Genomic DNA, 12,915 nt, shown 5'->3' on the forward strand with positions numbered 1-12,915 from the left:
ATACAATATTTCCTGCAACTTAAGATAGTTAGCTGCACGTTTTTAAAACTATTTTTGCGTTTTAAATCCATGTATTATAATAGGAAGAAGAGACAATAGCAATTGGATGATTTAACGTAAAATTTTTTTGCACCGTGAAATGCATGATTTTTCAATGTGTTTAACCATTCTATCTGCTATACATGCCTTGTTTTCATTTTACTATTATTGTCGCATATCGTTGGCCAAGTTCTAACAACACATATCTCAAAAATAGGAATATTTCAGGGGAGAAAATTATTTTGTTAACTGTTTATACTTTTATTTGAAATTAAAAACCAAAAATACATAAAATTGAAAAGAGAAGCATACATTTGCAAACAATGAGTTGCTTTCGCTTCAATTTTATTTTTAATTAACAGTATTAGCAGTATTAACTCAGCCGGCCAAATTTTGAGATACGTGTTGTTAGAGCTTAGACATCGGCATACAGAATGGTAATAATATTCAGCCTAAAAATGTTGGTAGTATGCAAAGCTATTTAAATGTTAACTCCACCATTGTAACATTAAATTTACAACCATCAATTTACCATTGCACCATTACCTTATCTATCTTGCTTTTGAGCACACCTCTCAAGTTTGCGACACATTGGCAAACGCTTCGAAAGCCAACTCGACCGCCACTTTCAGCAGATATAGGTACACCTATTCTATGCTAAAGGTAAGGTTTTCTCCTACACTTTCCCCCGCTCTCACTCTCTCTCTCTCTCTTTTCTAAAGGCCGTTTTACACGGGGCACAATCTGACGTGTGTACAAAGCCGCAGTCAAAATTGCGTCGTGTAAAGCAATGAATTGCTAGAACACATGCGAAAATGCGTGGACGTGAGATGGAAAAATAGCCCGTCCTAATTTCGTTCATGCATACGCGCAATTCCACGCAATTTTAAGGCCGTTTTACACGGGACCCGTAATTGCGCAGGTTAGAGCTGCATTAATTTTTAAAATGGCGTGGAATTGCGCGAATGCATGAACGAAATTAGAACATGGGCTATTTTGCCGTCTTGCATCCAGGCATTATCGCATGTGTTCTAGCAATTCACCGCTTTACACGACGCAATTTTGATTGCGCCTTCGCACGTACATCAGATTGCGCAATTCCGTGGACCGTGTAAAACGGCCTCTATAAACTAATGCACTTCTAACCTGCGCAATTACGTGCCCCGTGTAAAACGGCCTGTAGGAGTTAATTTTAAAGCAGGAAGCATCGTTCAGCAATACTTTAGTTGCCCTTTTTGTTCCTGTTCTTGGGATGGAACTTCCCTGATCTCAAGTCCTTGCACTTCACCCTCCACAGCACTTCCTTTGATCTTCTTCCTCTTTTGTTTTAGCCTTTCCTCTCCCGCGGTCGTCTTCATCTCAACCGTGGAGACCCGCCTCCCCTCCTTCCTCTGATCTTCCGCTTGACCTCTTCCCCGCTAGAGTGAACACCTCCTATTTTTCTTCCCCCTCCCTTTCGTGGGATCTCCTTCTGAGCTTGTAATTCACTCCCGCCGCTTTCGTCTCGCCTCCTGATCACTCTATTGGTAGCGCATTGGCGCTCTCACTTCCACTTTGATTTGTCACCCTCACCTAATCTACGGAAAATCGTCGAAATTTCCTTCCTAATAGGATTTTATTTTCTTTTCTGTAGAAACATTAAATCACTGTTTCACTAGTATTAGTACCCGCCCGCCTCTGTTCTGCGACGTTCCTCATCCCTTCCCTTCCACTCCTATCCACTCCTTGGAGGCGTCGTCGGGCTCCTATCGCGGCCGCGGCGCTTCCTTCCTTGTCCTCTCCCTTCCGAGGTGCAGAGGTGAAAAGCGAGAGCTTAAAACCCGGCTCGAGAGTATAACCCTACGAACCCGCCCTGGAGTCTCGTTACCACTGTCACCATCACCTGCGACACATCCGGACAGTCTTTTTGAGCCCTCCCGGCCTTATACTTACCGACATTTCAGCTCCATCGCCCCCCACACCTTGAGACATATTCACACGACACATTAACACGTGCGAGTTATGACTGCACGAACGATTTTTGTGTACCGGAATGGAACATGTACGAAGGCATGAATCAAATTAGAGCAGGTTCTATTTCATGCACCTTCATTCGCACAAGTTGGGTGGTTACACGGAGCATTTCCGTGTCCACTCACGCGTTCATAAATTTATACATTAATTCGTAAGGGTGAATGTGCCTAATAAACAAGCCTAAACGCTTCAGCTCTATCGCCGCCCTCAACTGATACCGTTTTCGGTAGCGCCTTGCCACATTTAGGCGAGTTAGAAAAGCTAAACCCTTCTATTTTTTCACTGTTTTTTATTTGAATTGGGCACGTTTGCTATTTTTGTTCACTTTTTATTATACAATAACATGGCACTCTTTGTAATGGTATGCTGTTTATTGTATATTGTAAAAAAATGGAAATACTGAAAGCAGACCTACAAAGTTTCCATCTAGCTTAATATGGGACACGTTTTAAGAGTATAGCAAGCAAAACGAACGAATTAGAACGTTTTTGCCTCATTTTGACGTGTTAGAAAAGCGATACGTCCATAATATTTTGCTATTTTCATAAGCATTCTGCTAGCTAACTTTTTTATTCGCTTTTTAATGTGAGTTTTAAGTATTTAAACTGAGTTTCCCGAGAATTTAAGGAAGGACGTTATTTATTCGCAATTTCCACGTAGAGCAGAATAACTCTAGATTATGGAACTAAATATAAAAATAAATTTAAAACCAAAATGTGTTAAGAAGTGGGTTTTTTAGGTAGGAGTAGTTATTTAGGTTGGTAGGATTAGGCAGGTTTAAAATGATATTAAGTATTTCAGCCATATATTGAAGTGTTTTGAAGATTTAACTAAAATCCCCTTGCGAGTCAGAAAGCGAGGCTGTTTTTGAAACGCCTGTTCGAGGCTTGACTACAAGCAGTAGGAGATGTAAATTTGCAATGATCCTTCGTTTACTATTACTGTTTTTAATTTTTAGCAGAACCTTGATAGATTTTGTTTTGTAAGATAATGGAAGCCTGTTAATGTTTTTTTTTCTTTGTTTCACTAAACAATACAGCTAGTTCAGAAGTTAATTTTTAAAAACAGTTCCTAGAGTTGACATCATAATGTTTACATCGTATGGATTCTGAGCAAAATGGAGGAGCAAAATGAAGCAAATTCAAAAAACTTTCAAATGGGTTTCTTGATCCACTTCTTCGTCATTGTCTCAGATAATGAAGTTTTTGTTTCCATTGGCCGAATTCCTTTTCTTTTTATATCGTTACTTTTGTCTTTGAGATTATGTTGACTTTGTTTAAGGACATTTCAATTCACAATCTACCCCATTTTTCCAACTCTTTTGCCCTTGAAGTAAATTGTCCTCTAACTATCTTTATGGCATAATTGAACATGTTACTCATTACTGTGCGATATCTTATCTCAAGAGATAACACTGAGCTAACCTATGGAGCATTATTTCTTGAGCTTCCGTCATTTTCCCTGTGACTTTTAGTTTCGGTTCATGTCAAGTTATCAATGCGTGACAACTACAGTTTCATTTTTTAGCTGTTCTTGAATTTTTTTGCACCAAAGTACTTGGAGTGACTTTATTCAACATTTTAGTTTCTGTTTATCGACATATGGTCAAGTGATTGGTTTCTGTAATTCGTATATTTTAGTACATCGTCCTCACTAATACCTTGAATATGTTTAAATTTATCATTTTATCCCCTTTTTTCCAAGCCCACACCAGTGATGTAGCGAGGGGGGGTCCAAGGGGTCCACACCCCACCCCCCGAAATATAAGACCATTTATACCTTGCTTCAAAAAAGAAAACAAAATATTTAAAAAATCATGAATTTACAAATGATTTCTTTGAAAAATGATTTTTTTCTATTATGAAAAGTGTTAAAATTAGTTTAAAAAATAACCCTCTAATTGGTACCCTGTTTTAAAATATTTTCCCCCCCCTGGCTTTGAACTCCCTCCCCCGAACAAAATCCTTGGTTACGCCACTGGCCCACACTATTAAAGAAAAATAAACTAGCCCTTAAATCTTAACTGACGATATTATAGGGCTCATCTGATCGTTCATACCCGCTTTGTAATTGACGCTGGCCTAATTTGTGTAGTACTAACAATAAAGCTTATATTCAAAGTTTGTTCTCCTTTTTCTAAGTTTTTTGGTTTCCACTGAGTTCTTTTAGAGAGTATTACCGTTTCAAAAAAAAACACATTTGTTTTTTTCGCAAGAATTTGAAGATTCTCCTGCTATTACTGTAGTAGTAGATAATTAGGTTCGATTGATGCTGAATTAGGTATGTGTTACTTTTATTATGCTAATTTAATGCTCCCAAATAAATAATGCCGTAAATACCTTAGTTTTACTCTATTATATAATCCTAGCTGGGTTATATTTCATTATACAATGATTTTGTCGTATTTTTCCCTTTTCTCGGCATTACTCCCAATGGTCTACGACACCAACTCCTTGCTCAATTTCACCCTCGGAGTGGATCAGTGACCCCTATTTTTCCTAAATCATAGGTTTTACTGAAAGAAACCTGTTTTAAGTTATCTTACAATATTAAACTCCCGTTTTAAGGCAAATGCAAGCATTTGTTCTAGTACATAAATGAACAACTTTGCCACCTTACAATTCCTTTAATTTTAGCGAGTCCTTTACTCCGCGACAATGATTTTGATTATTTATTTATTTTCTGAAGGCAATAATTTTATTCCTCGCCATTTATGTATTCTATCTCCCTCTTAAATTTCATTCTATGTCCTTTATGGCTGTCTTACAAATTACATCTGTAATTTTATCCCGACAATGGAGTCTTTCACTATCCGATTGAAGGCGTAGTCGCAAACTCTTGATTGCCGGAATGATCTTCCCCAGGGTACTGCATAGAGGAAGCCCAATTCCAACCCATAGAAGGCTGCCTTCTGTTGCCCTTTCGGTCACATTTTAATCGGCTTTCAAAAATGTACGCGACGCGGTGATGAGTGCAACGCGAACAGCTTTTTCCTATATTTAGCGGCATAGTATTGTGTGTTATTGCGAGTAATAGCATTGCGGAGTTATGAATTTGATAGATCACATCATAATGTGTATATATATCGCTTAGCACTCCAAATGACTATGAAATTAATGCCTCGTTCGGATTACGATTGTTCCAGCAATCGTTGTAACTATCGTGCGTTCACACAACGATGGTTAAAAACTGATCTGCCCTCTAGTGCTGACATCTAAAGTAACGAAAAATTGACGGTTAGCAAAGCTGTTGAGGTATGCAGGGCCAATATATTAGTGTGTTCAACGTATATTCAACGAATAATTTTTATTCCACCCATATTCTCAAATATAACAGAGCGGAGGGAGCTTCACGAACTTTTCGTCTTTCTTTTTTCGCTTCCTTTTCCGGTCTCCCAGCGCCTAACCATCGTAAAGTGGCAACGTCCGGAACTACGGTAACGTCCGATGATTTTCGGGCGTATTACTAGGGCAGCGGCTCATGTCTAAAGGTAAACAAACAATCGGTGTCGTTCGCTAGGTCGTGTTGATACATTAATTATCGCAACAAATACTCTCATATCGAGCCAAAAGGAGAACCGTATTGTCTTTTGTAATATTCGTGGATCTTTCCTAAAACCTAGTGTCTATTTCATAAATCAAAAATCCTCGTCTTTCACTTATCTATCTATTTGACCACTCAAACCCAAAAAGGCTTTTTGGCCTCGCCAACAGCTTCTCACAGTCTGTCTCGGACCTGAATCAGCTCTAGTGTTAGGCTGAGCCTTTTCATGTATTTCTGTAATAGATCTCCCCACCGAGTCTTAGGCGCAGTGTGGAGTCCAACTCGCTCTTGATCACGTGGCTAGCCGTTCTTAAACTCCTGCATTTAATTTAGGCAATGATGTCGTAGGCTTCGTAGAGGACTCTCAAATCTCTGCTGATCCGTATCCTCCAGTTGCTTTAGTCACACACTGGGCCAAGAAAAGAGCGAATAATTATGTTTTCGAAGACTAATAACTTCTTTTTTGAATGTGCTGTGGTTTCGGATTCAGCCGCCAGCGCTCAATACTTTTCGAGATATTTGCGACGAAAGTAATATAAAACTATGCAACCTGAAGAGCAACTATAGACCCTCATATTCCGTTGCTGGGATGAAAAGCATTGACGGTGTATTGTTGTTCTGCTGGATGCATATATTTAGGCGTTTTATGGTAGGTCCTTTTCTTCCCTAATACCTCGAAAAGTATTGAGCGTTGGCGCTTAAAACCAAAATTATGTCTCAACGGTATCCATTTCCTATCACCTAGAAAATTTTTAACAAAATCCGGTGGTGGCACTTGAGGAACTTTCCTAGTTGGTTCAAATAATATGGTTTTACATACGGTGACATTAATCCTCAAATCACCTCTTCTTCCAGCGGCCTTGCCCAATATTTTTTCCAGTTCCGATCCGAACAACCCCATACTCATCCATCCCCGTTCTCGTGTGTGACTTTGAAAGGGTGACCTTTGCCCTCGCACGCATTTGTGGTCTCAGACTTCGCCGCGTCTGTGCCCCTTTGTTGCTTGCCCGCCTCCGCAGACCGTTCTATCCTTGCGATACATACGCCCTCATTGTCGGCCACTTGTGGGCCATCTTGCGAGTGCACTTCGCCAGGCCAAGATAACGGAACGGCCATCCCTGGAGCCACCCCAGACTACTTCATTGAGTCTTTATATTCTGAGCCCGAACCCGAGGACCTTTGAATATCTGGAGGCACTGTTTCCGATTTTTTTAGCGTGATATGCACGAATGTTATAAAAGAGCAGGAATAGAAGGATCAACAACTTTGCTATTTCCAAGTGATAATTTAATGAGACCGACCATAGTTTCGTCCCAGAGTAACATTATCAAGATGAAGATTGTAGGTAAATTGACAGTATACCTATATAGCAGGTTAGGTGGGGAAGTTTCCGGGAGCGACGCGAGTGGCGACTTTTGTAAACCCATTTAAATGCGCGGTGTGCGACAACATACTTAAAGGCCGACTTGAGGAACCTCTTTTGTAACTATAATTAATATTAGCGGGCGTAACTTGGTGGAAATCCATGATCACAAGAATAGAAGGAGCAAAAACTTTGCTGTTTCCACATGATAATTTATTGAGACCGACCATGGTTTCGTTACAGAGTAACATTATCAAGGTGAAGATTGCAGGTAAATTGACAGTATACCTATATAGCAGAAGGTTGGGTAGGGAAGTTTCCGGGAGACGTTGGTTAGGCGGAGGTCACCCCTCCACCCACCCCACCCACAGAGACGCTTAACCTAACTCCGAACCCAACCCCTACCTCCCCCTAACCAACGGCTCCCGGAAATTTCCCAACCCAACCTTCTGCTATATATACTGTCAATTTCCCTGCATTCTTCACCTTGATAATGTTACTCTGCGACGAAACTATGGTCGGTCTCAATAAATTACCATGTGGAAATAGCAAAGTTGTTGATCCTTCTATTCCTGCGATAAATGGATTTCCACCAAGCTACGCCCGCTACTATTAATTCTAGTTACAAAAGAGGTTCCTCAAGTCGGCCTCTAAATATGTTGTCGCCCGGTTTACAAAAGTCGCCACTCGCGTCGCTAACGGGCAAAGTGATCCGAGTTTAACCGGGAAATTAGATATTATTAGGGGTGTTAACCGAAATTTATATGCATGGAGTTGTGATCTATAAAATTCGTAAGTATTCCATTCTTTATTATGCGAAATTAAAACTTTTTATTGAAAAATATTGGAAAAAATTGGATCGCATTGCACTCATCACCGCGCCGAGGACTTTTTTGAAAACCGATTGAAATGCGACCGAATTGGCAACAGAAATCAGGCTTCTATGCGATGGAATTGGGCCTCCTCTATGCAGTCCTCTTGTTGATCAGAATTCTGCCATCTTAGTTTGACAATTTTTGTTCTCAGTATCTGACCTATATTTTGAGTTGGCTAAGTTTTTTCTACAAATGCACTATGTTATCGAGGCCTGCCGCCGTAATCACTTGTGTACAGGCTGTGAATTCCATCGGAAGAGTTCCGTTCATTCTATTATCAATGCATAAACTCGGTCTTATGAGCCACTTTACTGGTGGGGATATTCTTGTAAAAATACTTTTTATTATAATTTTGACCGTATGTGATCGTTAGATTTCCATTGACTGTGATCAAATTAAGTTTTGGCACAAGTAGATATATACAGAGGGGACATTAGGTGGTTGTACAATAGGTTTCTCTGTAATGAAAAATGCGCACGGCGGCCATATTGAAAATAAGTAAAATTATGCTGTAAATTCAAACCAAATAGTGCTAACGACTTACCATCCACCGAAAAAAGTGGGTTTAAAGTTCAAAGTAGCCTAATTATTTCTTTACTAATAAAGGGAGAGCAAGGAATGCCAAATCGCACGCACAAATCCGGCAGTTATTATGTAAATAACTGACAGTCTTGTTTTCTAAATCCGACCGACGACATCGAATCACCTATTCCTTGGACCTGCGCCAACACCACAAGTTCTTATTAAACTTTTTCGACAATTTCGTTTCGCATGCAAAATAATACTCGAATATAAGTTTAGTTTCTTCGATCAGCAATGTAACTCAAAAAAAATTATGAAATTACTTAACTCACAGGGTCTTTAGGGAAACTAAAGAAACTCAACTTTGCTCCCGTCATGCCCGCATTGTTTTTGCAGTTAATAATAGCTGAACACCAAGTAAAACCTTTTCTTCTCGTCTTATTTTCCACTTCCTTCATTTTCCACGTTTCTATAAAACACTAGCACACTACGTGAAAGCATTGAAGAGTGGAGGAATAAAAAAAAATTCGTGCGACATCACTCCGCGCCAAGCGCGAATGATAGCAACGATGGCAACCAAATAGCAACTCAAGCCACGTATCCTTATTTAGAACATGGTGAAATGCGCAATGAGCTGATTACCGCCTTCAGCCGTGTGTCCTCTCTGTATATCCCTACTCTGTGGTTCTGATGTTAGTGCAGGAAATGGCTAGCCCCTGTTAGTAAAAGTTCATTTTCAGCTGAGCTACTTGTTCATCATGACCGTGCTGAATGATGATAATTTTTCCTAGTAAATATAGTTTGAGACATAACTTCACGAAGCTTGCCAATAAATTGAGAAAAAACTGTCCACTTCGTGCTTTCGTAAAGGTGTTAATGAGTCTTACGGATAGCATTCATTGAAATATTTTAGCCAGCATGTAAATTTTTCGATAGCCATGCGTAAATCTTCCAAATTAATGAGTGAATATGCATCGAGATATACAAAAAATGCGCAATGGAGACGTATATATGTCGTGAAATTTTCTTTCACTTACGTTCGTATCGGTAGTAAATATCATCTATCGCTTTTAAAAACTATTGCTGATTTTTTTACGAAACCTCTTAAATTAAGAAAACACAGTTATCATATTTATTTCAAATCTCTTCTGATTCGTTCTGTCTTTAAATCCTATGCGCATCTGATCCTTACTGTGATCTGTATCTGATCCTCATTGAGAGTTTGAAAGGTAGTCTCAAGTGAGATTTTCGGCGCTCGACGACATTTGAGGAGTACCTTGAGAAAATCTCCAGTCGTTTCGCTAAGCTGGGATCTCTTTCCCAGTATCTTATCCCTTGGATGTAGCTCGTCTTTCAAGGAGAATATTTGGGGAACGAGAACTGTCGAGAATAGTAAAACAAAATTATTCACCTTAACTACAGGACATCCACACGTAGATTAAGATTAGTTTTTCAAATATATTTTAGTTAAGACATTGCTGTCCTCATTTGCGGGAAATATTTCAAATTCAGATTGCGTAATAATTGCGTAAAATATGCAATATAAAAATGGATATTAAAAGTTCATTTTTACTTTAAAATAAATTTACTTTCCGATTACTTTAGAGTAAATATTTTTCCCTTCCTCTGTCTGTGGAGTAAAGTCGTCACTTCCAAATAATAAGTTTGTGGATTCGAGTCCCACGTAGTTAGGTTACCCGAGTCCTAGGCGTGGCTAGTTGGTTTTGTACATTTTTATAGTAACTACGTATAAAAAAGCAAGCGGATCAATAATAGTGTTTAACCACCATTACTAACTGAGCAAGAATATCAGCAAAATTAATTCTAATTTGAATTTTTTTACAATTGAGACCATTTTGGTGTTCACCCGTCGCCATCGGGGTGATAATTTTGACCTGTAATCCCAATCATCCCCCTTGATGATCAGTTCCATCCATTTTCTCCTTAATCTACTTGCACTTTGATGCACACATTCTCGTATTTTTCGCTCTTTCCCAGTACTCCTCAACTTTCATATCCATTTATACGGTGCTTACGATCATTCACACGATGGTGTATGTATTTCCGGACAGATTTATTTCAAAACGCTACCCTTGTGCGATGAAAACAGACATAAAAGATAGACGAAAAGTTGTCGAAAACCGTTTAAAGGTCACTACAGAATCATTTTTCCATATGGATTATATAAATAAAAAAGCAATAGTTGCATTGTAGGTCTTCATTTTAAAAGTCACTCCTTTCAATTATGCACTAGAGCAGCATTGAGTTCAGCCGACGGGCGCTTGAGGGCAGCACGGTCGTCATCATAGTGGCGTGAATGCTTTGTACGATCGTGCCAACGATTGTAATGGAAAGGAGTATCACGTGATTCCGACATTCTTTTGTTCGCGAAGAGAACGGAAAAAAGAACTAAATCAGCTGAAAGAAAGGGAGAGGTCCAGATTTCTCATCCTTTTTTGGTCTCGAGAAGTACGTATTATAGGGTGGAAGATTTCAGATTTTCTTTCGCGTTCTTTTCTCAGCCCTTTTCTTTCAGAACGGAATAATCTTTCCATCCTTTCCGGTCCTCTTTTACACCACCCATTCGTGAACACGTTCTCTTTTCATTAGTCTTGCGCGATTATAACAATACCCTGTACCCTGACTCGGCCCGTCACCCCTATCTCTTTCTTCTTCGCTCACCCCTCGCAAAGGTTTCGAACCCTGAGTTCTTCTTTCTTCATAATTATCTCTCGCAATGTTCTTCTTCCACGTTCACTCCGTTCCCATTGTTTTAACTCGTAGGGTTTCCGATAAGTTATTATCCACGAGAAACCGCATTCAAGTAGGTGAATAATGAGCATTGATTCTGTTAAACCTTGTTTTTTTGTGCGTTTCACATTATCTATTCGAGAATAAGTCAATTATTATCCGCAATTTACTTACATCTTTGTTTTTTTTAGCAGTATATTCGTTTTACGTTGATGACGTATGCTTCGTTTCTTTGTTGATATGTCTTAGCAAGATTCAAGCTGCTAGGTTAGTTTCGTGATCGCTGTCGTGCTGTTAGTAATGGCTGCTTCGCCTTCTATTTGCACCAAGGGGAGAGGACCGCCAGCCTCAGCCTCCGCCTTCTATTTGCCGGCCTCGGTGGAGGCAGGGGAAAGTCCTCGCCTGCCAAAGAAGAGGTCGCGGGTTCGAGTCCCGCCAGGGAAGGTTGCCCCTATCCAGGGTATGGCTGTTTGTGAACTTGCACTTGTTAAAAATTGTGCGAAAAATCCACAGAGGAAAAATCATTCGCCTTGACCGGGATTCGAACCCGGATCCCTCGATTTCCGGCCGCAAATTTCCACAGGGGAGAATGACGCCTCGGTAGCTTAACTGGCTAAAGCACTCGGCCGGAAATCGAGGGATCCGGGTTCGAATCCCGGTCAAGGCGAATGATTTTTCCTCTGTGGATTTTTCGCACTATTTGTGCATTGCGGGTGACTCCGTAAAAAGTTATCACCGTGGCTAGTCCCGGTATACTTTCGTAAGTCCAGAGCGAACACCTCTAGTGTTCAAAGTTCGGGCTTTGCTCTCCGGCTGTGGCGCCATGCGCACGACCTGGACTGCTAGTCGCATCATATGCTCAGCAGTCCATACCGCCTTGTCCGGTATAGTCCACAAATTTCCACAGGGGAGAATGACGCCTCGGTAGCTTAACTGGCTAAAGCACTCGGCCGGAAATCGAGGGATCCGGGTTCGAATCCCGGTCAAGGCGAATGATTTTTCCTCTGTGGATTTTTCGCACTATTTGTGCATTGCGGGTGACTCCGTAAAAAGTTATCACCGTGGCTAGTCCCGGTATACTTTCATATGTTAAAAATTGTTGAAAAGCCCCGATATAAGGCCAGCATGAGCTTTCTTCGGCGGTATGAAAATAAATAAATGAAAATAGTAAAAAAATAAAATAAAGAGGAGCAACGCTCAACGACCCATTTTTTGTGGTCGGAAGGCATATCAGAGGCCGAAACTCATCGAAGACTTTCGATACAGTAAGGAAACAGTGTATTCTCACAGCGAAGTGTCTACGAATGGCTTGAAAAATTCCAAAATGGTCACACAGGTGCTACACATGATGGAAGAGCCGGACGACCGTTTGCCGCCAAAAATGAAGAAAACATTGAGCGTTGAAATGATTCTCTCAGACAGGCGAGTAACTATTGACGAAGTGGTACATTGTCTGCAAATTATTGACGGTTCTGCATACGAATTTGGCTTCAAATTTAATTTGCGAATTTTATGCAAAAGTCGAAGGCAGTATTGTAGAATTATAAATGTAAAATTTCATAACGACATTGCAGATAATAGTTGACTTACCCTCGTATTATTATTATTATTGTTAAAGTAATCTATCCATTAAAGTAGGTTTCCGTGGAGTACTCAGGAACCATTCTGGCGGCCTTCCCCTTCCTTCATGTACTTCCCTCTTTATTTCTCAGGCCCCTTTCATTCTATCTAACCCAACTTTCATTTTACCTACTTTCAACTTAAGTACTTATTTTTTAGTACTTATTACAGCTTTTAACTTACACAACT

At 40.0% G+C, this 12,915-nt stretch overlaps 1 protein-coding gene across 4 annotated transcripts in view; it reads left to right on the plus strand.

Moving 5' to 3' along the window:
• LOC124160929 (TLD domain-containing protein 2) overlaps nucleotides 1-12,915 on the plus strand; it is a 962,297-nt gene that overhangs the window by 523,823 nt on the left and 425,559 nt on the right. The window lies entirely within an intron of this gene.

Source organism: Ischnura elegans, chromosome 6, assembly GCF_921293095.1.
Source record: "Ischnura elegans chromosome 6, ioIscEleg1.1, whole genome shotgun sequence".
NCBI classification, from domain to species: Eukaryota; Metazoa; Arthropoda; class Insecta; order Odonata; family Coenagrionidae; genus Ischnura; species Ischnura elegans.